The sequence below is a fragment of the Drosophila ficusphila genome, unplaced genomic scaffold, assembly GCF_018152265.1.
Source record: "Drosophila ficusphila isolate 14025-0441.05 unplaced genomic scaffold, ASM1815226v1 contig_607, whole genome shotgun sequence".
Classification (NCBI taxonomy): Eukaryota; Metazoa; Arthropoda; class Insecta; order Diptera; family Drosophilidae; genus Drosophila; species Drosophila ficusphila.
The window spans coordinates 2,856,312-2,869,317 of NW_025064537.1; the positions used below are offsets into that span (position 1 = coordinate 2,856,312).

General features: G+C 42.6%; 1 pseudogene; it reads left to right on the forward strand.

Annotated features, from left to right (window-relative positions):
- The first annotated feature begins 257 nt into the window (after positions 1-257).
- On the forward strand, positions 258-1,199 carry LOC108088149 (annotated as a pseudogene).
- Positions 1,200-13,006: the final 11,807 nt, after the last annotated feature.

A 13,006-nucleotide genomic window follows, 5' to 3' on the forward strand; every position in this document is an offset into this window, starting at 1 on the left:
CTGATATGCGTTTTCAGGGGGTGGTTGGGCCGACTATATTGCCTGCTTGGACCATGTTAACATATTTAATTGGGTTTTATGAAAGGGGGTTCCCGGTCAGCTAAGGAGAACTTCTGAGGAATGTTCACGTGAAAAATCACCTAATCAGACGTTGCTTTAAATGTCACCTAGATTGATGCAGAGTTCCGAAAACGATTGTTATTTAACGAGTTCCATACTAAGTCAATCGAAGAGTTTCAAGATTGCGAAGTAATTTGTTAAGATGGACACGCCGCGCCGTAAGCTGCGCAACTTGCACATGGTGAACGAACAGAACAGCAGCTCTCCAATTCACGTCCCGCCGTCGCCGATGATGAAAAGGCTTGGCTACTGTACCGGTGTCAGCGTTTACCGCCTGGATCGTGGGCTGTGAAGCGGATCACGCAAAACATGCGGGCTAAGAAGGACACTCTTTCCAACGAACGGATTGTCCACGAGGCGGAAATCCTGCGCAAGCTGCAGCATCCGAATATCGTAGGTTTCCGTGGAGTAATTACCAATGAAGAGGGCCTTACTACTCTTGCGCTCGAAATGTAGTGCACATTCATTGCTTGGTTCCATACTTGAGGAACGTCACGATGGAAATCTAGGTCCGCTAAGCACACTTTTAAGATTATTATGGATGTTGCTCTGGCCCTAGATTTCCTTCACAGTGAGGCTCGGTTGCTGCACGGCGACCTCGAATCCTTTAATATACTGGTGAAGGGAGAGTTTGAGGTCTGCAAGCTGTGCGATTTCGGGGTCTCTCTGCCGCTGGACGAGCAGGGCGAGATCAACTTTCTTAAGAATCCCGAGCTGCGCTATGTGGGAACTAGCCTTTGGTGCGCGCCAGAGGTCATGGACGAAGTGGACATCATTGACAGCAAAGCAGACATTTTCAGCTTTGGCTTGGTTATCTATGAAACCCTGGCCCTAGTGCCGCCACACACCTTAGAACTCGATGCAGCGCTGGGCGAGGATATGGACAGCTCCCACGAGGTGACCACTGATGCTGAGAAGCTACAGTGCAAGCGTCTTACCTTTTCGGGCAATGAAAGTAAAGGTGGGAAAGATCCTGAAATCGAAGAAAAGCATACAGACAACGAGATGAGTCAGGATGTGGCTGAGGAGGAAAAGAAGGCGGTCAAAGAGCAAGAGGATGACACCAAGGAGAACTAAAATAACTTTATGATTTCAAAAATTTAAGATATAAAAGTTGTCAACAATGAAGCTTTTAAAAATTATTCATTTTGAAAAAAACGCTACTAAATGTATATAAAACTCGTAACTCATTATTGGTATTAAAATTATGAGATTTTGTTATTGACAAGGTTTGTTCACAATAGAAGTGATTTTTGTAAGGTTAAACTAAGTTAAATTTATTCAATTACATTTAAAAGTATTGTTTGTACCAAGTAAACACTTTTTTAAACTTGAAAAAAAAAAAAATAATGAAGCACTGACAAGCTCATTTCGAAGTTCTTGTTAAAATATAGTTATAATATAACTCAAGCCAAATCGGCTGTTAAATTACTAACTTCTTCTTAATAAATGAATAATATAAAACATTTACATCACCTTAACATTTTTTTTACTTCGAATCCTTATGATCAATGTCTTTAAAAGAATAAAACACCCTAAAGTTACACCAAACTTTTCAACCCTTTGCCAAACGGATAATTAGAGTCTCAAGACCTTTAATGTAACACGTCCCATGTAAACTCTTCTGTAAGCTTTGTTTTATTTTCCTTCCAGACGTTATTTATTTATTTATATTGTGTAATCTGCTATTTTCACCCCTCCACCCCCCCTGGCCCGCTCCTCTACTGTCTGACACTTGACCCTCTTAGAAAATAACCAGTTGTGAGTGTGTCTGCGATGGGGTGAATATTGGTGACTGTCTCGAAATCGAAATCTGGCGCCGTTTACATTGCCCGCGGCTAAACAAAAAAGAAACATCAGCCAAATCCACAAGCGAGAATGTCTATACAAAAGTCAATAAACTTCGGGGCGATAGGTATGTGGACGACAGCCACAATCACAAGGGCAGCAAAATCCACAACAATAACGACGACGGGGGGCGCATCGCCTCAAAGGGATAAACAAAGGGTTTCCTTTCGAGGTAGCTGCCCATGTGGGTGCCCACAATCAACAGGTGACAGAGGAATACTGGTGAACCATATTAAGAATACAAACTTCTATTTATTTGTATTTTATTTGGGTATTGTTTTCTTCTCTTGATAACTATTGTAATCCTAACAGTTGTATAAACTTGTATTCCATAGAACCATAAGAAATATAAACATTATATATAGAAGTTTGTATGTATGTAAATAGTAAACCAAATAAATATAATATAATTTTTTGATTGGCTAGTTTTTTATACAGTTCATCAGTCAATACTAAATACTTGTGTCATCGACTTGACTAAGTTAAAACAATGTCCGGTGACAGAGATATATTTTTAAACCATATTAAGACTATAAATTGGTTTTCATATCTTGATAACTATTCGCATTACTGCAAAGGCAAATTGTAAGGTTTCAAATGTGTATAGAACCATAAGCAATATAAACATTATACATATTATTTCATATATAGTAAATCAAACAAATATTATTTTCAGGTATAATATAATTTATTTATTCACTAGCTTTTTGCACAATTTATCAATCCAATAGCAAAGACTTGTGTCATAGACTTGGCTTAGTCATAACAATGGGTTGCGAATTATCTGTTGTTTGTACGAGACAAAAGCAATATGTTCCAGATCCATGCGTAAAAGTTCCACGGTTTCCCAGTGATGGTTGTCAGAGGTTTTCCAGCGAGTAGTTGCCTCCCTGCAATTGAGTTAACCCTTGAAAACCCACCACTTTTCAGCGCTGACTCATCCGGACAGCTGGCTCTGTGGGCTCTTCCCGCTGGTGACTTACTGTCAACTGGCGCTTGGACCCAGTCCGCTGGCCATAAATTACGCGGCGGGTTCGGGGGAGATGGAGGTGGGGGGGCCTGGACCCTTGCATCTGCATCCCAATTGGGACTCAACTGGGTCTCCTCCGCACTGTCGCCAGCTCCGATGCCAAGTGATTTTTTCTTAACGCGCCCAGCGGGCGCTCATTGTCCGAGCAGTTAAACAAGACGCTTTTCAGCTCGTAAAACAAGCCAAGAGGCATCGGGATTGGGATTTGGATTGGGATTGGGATGGGGGATGCCTCCTCCTGCTGGCTGTTTGTTTTTGTATAATAAAGTTATTGATTTGTGTTTAAGTGCCGTGGGTGACCCCCTTCGAAGCCCCAGAAGAGATGGGCATTCGAGGAGAAAGCCTTTCCCCCGCAGATTAATGCCTCGCATTCGGGCCGAAAATCGCCGGCATTTATCAGTTTATTTGCTTTATTAACGCTGAGCCGTTTGTGGCCCAAAAGCTGACGCCTGTCAATTACGACATGAGCAAGTCACTCCCCTCGAGAAATCCAGTTTCGATCCGCGAGCTGTGGGCGGCGCATTTAAGTAGCTTAAACAGACGCGGTGGTCCAAGACATAACTTTGTCTAATGACTCGGAAATCCGTCACTAATAATAAGAGCCAAGGCAGTAAAGAGGCAGCGAGCATTTGAGACCCGCCGTCCAGCGACTGCCGATGCATTTCTGCACTTAGCTCCAGCCGGCCAGCTCAGCTCCCATCTGAAGTTCTCCTCGGAGGCGAAGATGAAGTGGGGAACTCGGGAACTCGGGAGATGGAGCTGAATGCGGAGCCCCTGACACTGAGCACGTGTGTGCTGCCGGCATAATCCTATTACCAGCCGACGTCGCTCGGGTTTTATGAATGAAAACATTCCTCCGGCCCGAAAAGGGAAACAAATGGCTGTTGAAAAAGCCAGGAGAAAATCCAATTGAAGGCAATCGAGGGAGTAGTTATTGGGCGGAACTCACAAGTTGATAGCAAAAACCGAGTTTATTACTTAACAGCTTAAGCTCGGTTTTGTATAGTATTTATGGATTTTCTTACACTCAAAGAATACTCTTTGGTAACTCTATACATATTTGTAATAAAATTAATCTGTAAAGGTAGATTTCATTAGTATGTTATACTTGATTTTTAGTTACATTTAATATCTTTTTTAAGTTCATGTATTGTTTACTATAATTTTTTATTTGTATAAGTTTAGATAACATATTATTTGAATTTTCTTCATAAGGTACTAAATTGCACCTCCATCTGCTGCAAACACCCATCTGATTGCCTTGCCAGTTCACGTATTGCATACCAATTAAGGAAAACACTGTAATTTACCTCCTGACTTCCGTACACTTTAATAAACATGCACTTTACTAATGATTTCCCTTCGCCATAATCGCAAATCGTGCCGAGCCCATCATATCTAACTCATTAGAGGAAGTTGTTCCGCTCTCGCTGCCGAAGACCAATTTAAAGCCGCACTGTAGTTTCCAGCTTAAAGTCAGTTGGAATTAGGAACACTCCCACTCACGCCCTTTTAGCACCAACCCCTGAACCTCCTTCCTCGGTTTCCTCCTCCTCCGAAAGGAACTTGAGTGCTTTTCCGCGCGCATGCGTCCCAAGAAATCGCCAGCAGTCGCCAGCTGACGGGGGAGGATTGCTCGTCCTCGGAGGAGCAGGACAATTCAAAATGGCTGCACAAATATTTGGAAAGGGAGTGGCCGGCGGAGGGGGCTGTGTTGTGTTGTTAAGCCTAACTGTTACTGTCGCAATTCATTGAATTTGCAGGGCTAATTAAACACGTTAACAACTGTCGCGATGCGCTGAGCCGTGCAGGGATAACTTGCTCCGAGATCGTTGTCGTCGTCGTCCAGACGCCAGTCGACAAAAAAAAAAAAAAACACTGAATAAGAGCCCCAATAAAAAAAAAGGCAACAAAAGAGGAGACGAAACTGGCCGTATGTCTCCTAGTCTGCACTGTGATTTTTGGCTAAAGACCAGCGGCTTGGAGCTGTCCGTATTATCCAGAAATCGGGGAGACTAATGCGAGTCGACATTTCGCCTGGCGCCCAATCAAGTGTTGCCAAATTGGGTTAGCCAGAGGGCCAGAAAAAAGGCCTCAGAAAAGGCTTCCAGGAAGCCCTAGCACCGATCCCGCTTAGAGCTGTCAACCTTCTCCGGAAAATTAAAAAAACTCAGTCGGACGTGAACCTAAAGGTACTGCTATCTTTGCTAGTTTTAACGCAATGGCTTTCATAAGTTTATCCTTAAGGTACAAGGCTTTCAAGACCCCATGAATTGGTATTCTACTTTATAAGAGTCTTTTCTTTTGAAATTACGTATCCAAAACTATTGATTTCTAATAAACATGATACACATAAAATTCCTATATATAAGAATGTAACCAACATAATATTGTTTCTAATAATGATTTTTACAACCTTTTGAAAGATGTTAGTTGCAATTGCATTAGACACATGAGGGACGTTTTATGCCATATTTTGTATTTAAAATTAGAATATTTACAAGCTGCTCTATTAAAGCAGACTCAAAATCAAATAGACTAAAAATCCCAACTCATCCCTTATGGCAGTTACAATTTCCCTCCCAGGAAACACAATATCAACTCATAGCGCTGCCAATTTACTTGCGGAATCTATCAAACAGCTCCATATCTGGGTGTTTAAACATTAAATTTAATTTATTTCGAAATCCCAATTACATACTTACGGGGGTGCCAACTTGCTTTCGGAGCACAATAGGTGTACTTATTATATCTGAGTCCTAAGAACTTATCCCTTCCGAAATGTTCCGTTACGGAATGGAGTGAAAAGCGAATCCTGACGCGCCGCCCTCTCAGAGAGAACTCACTCAAACGAGGCCCTTCGGTGGGAAAAGAGAGCTGCATTCGAGGGACTGGGATTGGTCGTTGCGGCAGAGAAAACTCACTCGAAACCCGCATGGCGACGACGTCGACAGCTTTGCGATTGAGAACCGGCGATGAGCGCTTTTCGAAAAAGTCGAATCAGTTGACACGCAGCTTTATGTGACATTCGTGGCGAGAACGGACCACCATAAACCACGAAGAGCCCTCCATCCGAAGCTTTTCTCCCGTCGGCACAACGCTAAAACCTAAAAACCCAACCGAAAAACAATTCACATCGTAAAAATTAATTTGGCACAAATTAATTTGCCAAGCGGAACTGCTCACTTAACGCAATTTAATGCCCATCCATCGCTTATTCGCTTGTGTCGCGCGCCTCGTGAAATAAAACGGAATAGGCTTAATTAATCAGCAATTCGCATTTCAACATTCATCAATTCGATCTGTGTGTGCATTTCGATAGTGAATCATTAGTTATATCCACGATCTTCACACCAAATACATTTGCCGTGGAAATGAATCCCTTCCAGTTGGCCATTTGACATTTCCACTGTGCCAGGATCCACACTTCCAGGCATTGAGAACGAGAGCCGCAGGAGCAGCGACCCCATCAGCCACAACACTTGGAATATGTTGTATAATGTACCGTGCTATCAAAACTTCTCAACGCTGGATTACTACAAAGTAAGTTCTAAAACTTAGGTACTGCTTGCATTATTCAAAAGGGAAAAACTTTGGAAATTTGTTCACTGACGGACTTAGAAATTTCTTACGTTTCAGGGGGCGTAGCCACTACTAATTGAAATGATGAATCCCTAAATAAACAACTTATACATGCAAATGGAAGTTTGAAAAATGAACTATCAAAACATGGTGACCTTGTCCGAAAGTTCTCAAAACTATGGCTCCATTTAAGCTATATTACAATTAATGTTATATTATAGTCCCGTTAAGAAGAGGTTTCTTATTTTATGGGTTTATTTAAGACTTTGGATTATGAATAAGTACGCTATTTCTATCATAGTTTCCCAAAAATCGAAAGTAATCGATACTGCTTTTCTTTTCAGTTAATTTTGAAATAGACATACATTTGATAGGTCCTGAATTAAGGCCCTTACGTTTTCTCTTTCTACTTTAGCTCAAGAATTTCCTAGGCCACACACATATTGCCTAACCATTAAAATTCTTTAAAGAAACCCAAACTAAATCCTAGTCAAGTCTTGGGACTCTTCATTTCTGACTCCGAGTGCTCCTAACCATTATTTTTCCACATCAAGTATTCGTAATTACAATCTGCTAATGCGAGCGGGTAAAATGGTAGCAGTTGATCGTGAGAGATAAGCTCACTGTACAGTGAACTGTAAGAAATCAAAGACGCTACTGCGCATTTGCCCAGTTGCTGATCCTTTAAACGCAGGACACAATGCAGACAGTAGTCAAAAGGGAATTTTCAGCTTAAGTGCGCACAAAGGACCACAGAGAGATATCCTGTCGATCGGGAGCAGTCATTTGACCAGAATAAAACCGCAAAAAGGATCGGCTCGAAAAGGCAGTAGGTCAAGGGCTGAATCCCAACGAGCGAAGAGAGATCTGTAGATCGCAATTTCTGGAGAATCCCGCTGTGATTGACAGTTGAACCCCGATTTCCTTTGCCTCTAAGTGAGTTCCTTTCCATTTAATTCCCGCGTTGCCTAGACAGCTCCCCCACAAATGCGCAGCTCCCTCGTCCTGCGTCCTGCGTCCTGCGTCCTGCGTAATTTGAGCAAAGTTCTCGGGCAAAGCAATTTGCGATGTTGTTGTTTCGTTGCCAGGGCAAACATAACTTTTCCTGCCACCGGCCAGCAAAATCCACAGCCAAAATCCAAAACGGCAAAATGGCCGCCGTCGATGGCAGGAAGAGGAAGAGGAAGGAAGAAGGCAGAAAGCAGAAAGCCAAAAACCAAAAACCAAAAACGGTGCCACAAAAAGCGTTAGCTGACGCCATTTTTTTTTTTTTTTGTTTGGTCGGGTATCTGTTTGACAGCATCGGAGACAACACGAAAAGAAAATCTCATAAATGTAAATGCAAAAAAGGACGAGCCATTAGCAAATAATTTCAGCGAAAAACATTTTATTCGGCATTGTTGAGCGGGCTGGGCAGCAACGAGTGCGAAAGAGAGGGGCAGACAAATGCCGTGAGGATAATTTCATTGAAATTTGAGTAGCCAGAAAGGAGCAGCAGCGAAATGTACAAAAGGACGACGCTGTGCAGATGCCTTGCGCTTTTCGTTCGCCATTAAAACAACAAACAATGCAGGCAGGAGCGGGACAGGATCAGGGATCAGGGGTTTCGGTGGGGGTCCTTCGGCCCCTCGCAACTCACCCTCTTCTTCTTCCGATTCCCGGCTCGTCCCGGCTTGTTTGCGCTGCCCGCAGGACTCGCAGCTCTGCGGGTTTTCAACGAAACGAAAAATTTTAATTCGTTTCTCGTTTATGGCCTGGCTGGCTGCTCCATTTCAGCCACGCCCTGGGAATGTCCCGAAAATAAAAATTAAGTGCATGGGGGTGGCCCACAGACGTTCTCCATTGAAGCTCATCTCATTACTACTTGAGTACAAATGCCCAGTGACAATTTACAACGTAATCTGCGGATCCAAGCGTTCCATCTCCTCGCTCCTAATCCGCTTTGTCCTTCGGCTTAAATGGCAAATTTTTTTCTGGGGCGTGGCACAGGAAGTGCATCCTTCTCTGTCTGGAATGGATATTCCCGTACGCCTACCTGTTCCTGTCCGAGATTGAGGCATTCATGTGCCATTTTGCCGATCCATCGAGTGAACTTGTTTGTTTGTTTACCCGAAAGTTTCGCCTCTGCTGAGTTTGGCGGATTTCAGTAGCCACGGTCGAGACAGAGTCAATAAACAATCTTGCAGATCGATCTGGAAGCTCTTTTCTGGAGTCTGGCACGTGTTTTGAATACGATTAAGAAGTTCTTAATCGCTTTATCGCTCTATCGAACAGTCAATGTCATTTCGGGGACTTCTTTTTTTTTTTTTGAAAGTTTCAATCAAATATATAAAAAAAACATTAAAAAAAGCATGATAGCTCCCAAAAACTCTGTTAGGTTATGTGGATTTCACTTAAATCAAATCCTAGCCATCTTAATAAAATCAGTTTTCTATAGACCGACGTACTTGGATACATGGATTACAGAGAGATATAAGAGCGCAATCTTAAAACTTCTTCTAAAAAAAATTACATAGTAGTGAAAAGCAGAAAAATACTGTGGTCCTGAAAATCTAATAAAACTTTATGGATTTTTAATGGATTAAACGGGTTATAATCTGAAAAATGCAACAACTCATCATAAAAATTCAAAAAATGTATTTTTAATTAAATTGACATTTCGTTAAATATAAAAATGGAATGTTTGATTAAGTAACTTTTGAAGTTCTCTCAAATATCCTAATTAAAATATATTTTATTAGACCCCTATCCCATATTCAGAGAGCTTATCGCTAGCTTTTCGCCTGACATCGTTCTGTTGATTTTGGCCCTGAGTCCTGATTGTGACGTCATATCCGAAGGCAAAACCACAGAGCGTATGGCATAAATTTGCATGCATCAAGCTTGAGTTACAGTGCTGAAAACGAGGAGAACGAGGAGGGTTTATCCCTTAGGCCCTCCGTGGACCTCATTGTTCCAGATTCGCCAGAGCCTCGCATAATCCGCTCAACTGGCGACGCTGCTTAGTCCTTTTATCCTGTTTTATGTCGCCTGTCAGCAGATGAAGAACTGGAACGGAAAATTAGAGCAACCTGCCTGATGGATGGACGGATGGATGGTGTCCCTCGGTGTCCCTTCCCTTCCGCCGGATTTCGATCTCTAATGCTCTCTAATGATTGCAAATATTTGTACCTTGTGGCCATTTTGAGAGGGATTTGCTTTGTCTGCTTCCCAGCCTTGTGACTCATTGTTGTCTCCTGCTCTAAATTTGAATGGTGGGTGAGCCCGAAATAGCCCATTCGAGTCCAAAAGGTCTGCACGCAATCAATTGTCACTTTCGACAGCGTATTTTGAGCCACCAGGGGTCTAAAGATAGCCACCACTACACTAAATATAGTGCGCAACTCTTTCCTGGGCACTTTTTGGTGAATAATACTTCGGAATGGATAAGCAAAGTAGTGTCAGCGAAGGAGCGGTCTAATGGATGTGGATTTAAAAGGAATCCAATCAGTAATCAGATTAAATATTTAGAGATGAAATCCAAAATTGCAAACCGTAGGTATATATTTAAACCAAAGTTACTTAAGTTTTTAGTTTTATAAAGGTTTAGGTGTAAATAGATTAAAACACCCATGATAGTACTAAATACTTGCCGAATATAAATATAAAACATTGTCTCTTATTCAGTATTCAATATACTTAATACACAAATCAAAGTTATATAAGGTTAGATATCTTGTATAATAATTGAATTTTTAAGCTGGTTTTTTTTTTAAACTTTAACGATAGTAATTGATATACTAGTATATATTAAATGATATCCGAATATCCTAGCACACTTTTGAGAAGCATCTGAGATACGTCTGGAAGACTCATTTGTTTCTTAATCGAATCATATGTATGGGGAACCACCATATATATAATATATGGAGCTATACACCTCAGAAGCGACGCGGACACGCATCTGTCACATCAAAAGCCCCGGAGCATCTTACAACGCTCCGGTAATTGTGGGGCCTGGTTTTCGCCGCTGGCCGCCTTTGCTTACAGGAATTCTGGTTAAAATTGAAAAAAAAATAGATGCGAACGAGCGTTTGAATGGGAGCCGAACAAATGAGCGAAAGTGCGTCGAAATGAACTTGTCATAATTATTTGACAGCTGGGGTAAGTGTGATGCTGCCTCTGGCAGCGGCACATTAACCAAAAATTGATGTAAACCATTTCTCCTAGGGAGAGAGGGAGAGGGGTTGGGGTTTGAGATCTGTCCCCCCTTTTGGCATCCGATTCGGTTCACTTTGATTCTCCTTCACGGTGTCACTGCCAGCGGGTTGCGGGGTCAAGTGGTCGCAGCCTGTGAAAACAAGACCTGCGCCTCATTTCCGGTTCAATCGAGTGGCAGACAGCTTGGAGCACGATAAGATCCGCGCCGGTTTACTTAGGTGTGGCTGTTGTCAGTCACAGGCGCAGACAGCCAGCTGCCCTCCTCGCAACCCCGTCCCCCTCCAACTTACACCACCCCACACCACCCGAAACCCCATCTGAAACCCCTTCCCGGATTCCCTACCAATTAAGCGGTTTTTTCTGAGACAAATTTGAGCGACCTTTGACTCCGCCGGGCGAACGAGTGGATCGAGGGGATGGCATTACTCGTTAGCAGTCGTGACAGTTTTTCTTAGATTTTTTCATAATTTTACCACGAATTTTTTGGCCTGGCCTGGCGTCCCTAGCAATTTTCCAGGCTGTCTCACAAAAAAAATATCAGATTTCCTCGCTGCACATTTTTCCATCCATTCTTCGGGGTTTGGGAAGGTGCAGCAGTAGAGCAGCCAAGCGGCAGTAGCAAACTCCGGACAATTGGCAGCCAAAATGCCAACAAGCAAATCATTCACATTTCGTCCATTGATTGGCGAGGCGGCAAAGCGAAATTCGATATTCGGGATCGACTGAAAGGAAGGAGGGATTCCAGAGGGGAGGGGACGAGGCTTAGATCCCGGCAGCATCCTCCGATTTCGATAAGGCCGGCTATTCCGGTTCGATCCGAGAGCGCACCTGTTCCCAATCTCGAAAGTTGTCCCATCAACAGTTGGCATCGGCTCGGCTTTTCGCCCTCAGCGCATCCCAAATGGAAACACTATCCGTACTTCCCTCTTTTTTCATCGGCCTTGCCGTTCGCTTTTCGCCGTAATTAAGTTTAACGGAAATAATCAACTATTTGCCATTTTTATTCTCCGTTTTTCCCCTTTATTGTTACATTTTCCGCTGCTATTTTTCGCAATTGTTGAGCGGCGGCAGCGCAAAAGTTAAACGTGGCCAAGGTCTGAGCGATGAAACCGATCCGCGGCAACTTTAGGGCCGCCACATATGGTGTAAGTGTAACCGATAGGCCAGCAGGGTATTCGGTTGCCCGCTGCCATTTACCAGTTACCAGTTACCATTTCCATTTACCATCTACCATCTACCAGTTGCCCAAGTTAAAGTGTTGCACAGTTGGCACAGTTTGTGGTTCGCCATCCGCCGCAGAATCGAATCTCTGACTTTATCCGACTCATGGGGATGCATTTTAATACAAAAGATTATTGAATTTACCATTTACTTGTATTATGGATAGACTAAAAATTATAAGCAACTCTCTTTAAAACCATGCAGTTATAAGAAGGTTTTAGGTGCGTAACTTATAAGCTTTCTTAAGTGCAAATTACAGTTTATATTGAATAGGACAGGGTTAACCCTTTAACTTCTATAATGGAACAAAATTTATGTGCACTCTTGATTTGTTCTACTAAAAATGGTTCCACAGTAAAAAGGCATTTATTCAAAATCTCTCAGATATGTAAGACATCGTTAATTAGAACTTGAATCCCTTCCCAGATTCATGAGTTACAATACTGTCTTCCTTCCAACGTAACTATTTCGAAAGAAGGGTTGAAGCATTGGGATAAGACACTGGAAATCCCAACTCAAAGGGTTAACAAGCAAATTCTTTCGCAGATCAACTCAAAGGGTTACAAGACAAAACTTCTTTCGGGGTTGTTTTCTGCCGGCAATCAAAGTTTTTAATTAACAAACAAAGGAACCGATTTTCCGTAAGAATTGTGAAAATAATTTGCAATGATTTTTTAGCCCAAAAAGTAGTTTTCGCTGAACCCGATCCGTGACATCTTGAGAATAGGTCAACATTGTTGTTTAATTAGAGGACAATAGCTGTCAATAGCTTGCCCTTTGGAAGGACGCCGCTGAACCGTGAAAGAAGTTGGCCGAAGTCAAAGGTGGCTGGCTAATTGCGAGGCGGGGTTTTGGCGAGGGGAGGGAATCGGTGTCCCCCGATGGGACAGCCAGCTGTGAAAAAATCTTATCCGCACTCAATCTTAATGACTACTTAAACAACCCCAGCCCCCAGTCCACTCAACCCCTGGTTGCAACCCCCTTTTATCCCGGACAGAGATCGGC